Source organism: Pieris rapae, unplaced genomic scaffold (genome assembly GCF_905147795.1).
Source record: "Pieris rapae unplaced genomic scaffold, ilPieRapa1.1, whole genome shotgun sequence".
NCBI lineage: Eukaryota > Metazoa > Arthropoda > Insecta > Lepidoptera > Pieridae > Pieris > Pieris rapae.
The window spans coordinates 15,001-17,500 of record NW_025551550.1 but is presented as its reverse complement, the minus strand read 5'-3'; the positions used below and the strand labels follow the sequence as shown (position 1 = coordinate 17,500).

At 48.7% G+C, this 2,500-nt stretch overlaps 1 non-coding gene across 1 annotated transcript in view; it reads right to left on the bottom strand.

Annotated features, from left to right (window-relative positions):
- LOC123690638 overlaps window positions 1-1,486 on the bottom strand; it is a 1,906-nt gene extending 420 nt beyond the window's left edge. Inside the window, exon 1 of the ribosomal RNA XR_006751241.1 lies at window positions 1-1,486. This exon is cut by the window's left edge and continues 420 nt beyond it. This is a non-coding gene — a ribosomal RNA (small subunit ribosomal RNA).
- Window positions 1,487-2,500: the final 1,014 nt, after the last annotated feature.

The following is a 2,500-nucleotide window of genomic DNA, read 5'->3' as shown; positions in this document are numbered from 1 at the left end:
AGAATTTTAATACGTCGCCAGTGAGTTGCGCTCCCCGAGAGTCGCGCACACCTTGAATGACGACGCCTATTTAGCAGGCTAGAGTCTCGTTCGTTACCGGAATTAACCAGACAAATCGCTCCACCAACTAAGAACGGCCATGCACCACCACCCACCGAATCAAGAAAGAGCTGTTAATCTGTCAATCCTTCCGGTGTCCGGGCCTGGTGAGATTTCCCGTGTTGAGTCAAATTAAGCCGCAGGCTCCACTCCTGGTGGTGCCCTTCCGTCAATTCCTTTAAGTTTCAGCTTTGCAACCATACTCCCCCCGGAGTCCAAAATCTTTGGTTTCCCGGAAGCTGCCCGCCGAGCCATTGTAGTAACGTCGGCGGATCGCTAGATGACATATTTACGGTTAGAACTAGGGCGGTATCTAATCGCCTTCGAACCTCTAACTTTCGTTCTTGATTGATGAAAACACCTTTGGCAAATGCTTTCGCTGATGTTCGTCTTGCGACGATCCAAGAATTTCACCTCTAACGTCGCAATACGAATGCCCCCAGTTATCCCTATTAATCATTACCTCGGAGTTCTGAAAACCAACAAAATAGAACCGAGATCATATTCTATTATTCCATGCACGAAATATTCAAGCGGCATTTTGAGCCCGCTTTGAGCACTCTAATTTGTTCAAAGTAAAATTGTCGGCCCACCTCGACACTCACCGAAGAGCACCGCGATAGGATTTTGATATTGAACCGGCGTTTTACCGCCGGCTCACCGACGATATGCTCCGCAGACGTGTCAGTATCACCGCGGATGCGGTGCACCGACAGCGCGGCGCACAAATGCAACTACGAGCTTTTTAACCGCAACAATTTTAGTATACGCTATTGGAGCTGGAATTACCGCGGCTGCTGGCACCAGACTTGCCCTCCAATTGTTCCTCGTTAAAATATTTAAAGTGTACTCATTCCGATTACGAGGCCTCGTAAGAGTCCCGTATCGTTATTTTTCGTCACTACCTCCCCGTGCCGGGAGTGGGTAATTTGCGCGCCTGCTGCCTTCCTTGGATGTGGTAGCCGTTTCTCAGGCTCCCTCTCCGGAATCGAACCCTGATTCCCCGTTACCCGTGACAACCATGGTAGTCGCAGAAACTACCATCGAAAGTTGATAAGGCAGACATTTGAAAGATGCGTCGCCGGTACTGGACCATGCGATCGGCAAAAGTTATCCAGATTCATCAAAATTAACGACTTCGGACGCTAGGCCCTCCGCCGATTGGTTTTGATCTAATAAAAGCACTCATCCCATCACTGGTCAGAGTTCTGATTGCATGTATTAGCTCTAGAATTACCACAGTTATCCAAGTAACTGAGTAAGATCTAAGGAACCAAAACTGATATATTGAGCCATTCGCGGTATCGCCTTAATACGGCTTGCACTGAGACATGCATGGCTTAATCTTTGAGACAAGCATATAACTACTGGCAGGATCAACCAGGGAGCTGCTTACGCAAACGACTCGCCTAACGCCGCGCGCGAGACGCGGCTTCGGCGAGCCGTAGCTTCGGCGGCGTCGAGACGCGCTTGCGCGCGTTACTCGACACGCGTGAACGTAACGCGTCGAATTTACAAACGACGCGACGTTCGCGCTTCAATTCGATAGACATACTTTGACCGGTCTACGAGCGGCCGTCCCGTCACGGTCTCGCAACGAGGTGATGTACAACGCTGCTCGACCACTGTGAGGGACATAAAACTGCGTCAAACACGACGACGACGACGACGTCGACGACGATGTGTTTTGGCAGTTTGAAAATTGAACATTCATCTAAACGCAACTTCTCAATTTTTATTCAATACGTTATTGTAAACATATTAAAAACTCTGCTGGCATTATACATATGTTGTATTCGCACTAGATACGATCAACGCCCGGAGCTTGAGGGACAAATTCCAACACGACGCTGCGCACACCGTTTCGACGATGGGCGCGTATGCGTCCTCTTTCAAACATTATTTCCAATTGCGGCCGCCGCAGCGACCGCGCACGTGTCGAACACGCTCGGCGACCCGAGTTTGGGTGGCGCCTGAAAGCGTAATTCTTTTATAATCACAGATAACACCGGCGAGACAGTCTCACAAAGATCACACTTTGAGCGGATTTTGCTGAATGTCACCGTCCGGTCTGCGAACGCGGTGATAAATAATATATAGGTAACACACCGTGTGCAACAAAGCGCACGTAAGTATGTATATGTATATATATATATATATTAAAAAGAAAAATAAAAATAATCAAACACGCACACACATTCGTGCGTTTGTGTTCTTCCACAGAAACATCGCGAGTAATACACGATGATGCGCGGCAGCGAGAACCTCCGTCCGACTCGGTGCGCACGGCTGTTTCGCTCCACATCTATACCGAGAGCAATAGTCCGCGTCGGCATTGGAGTAGTATGTCGTATGTTTCTAGTAGAGCGTCGAGAGTTAGTTTTCATTTTAGGACGTGTAC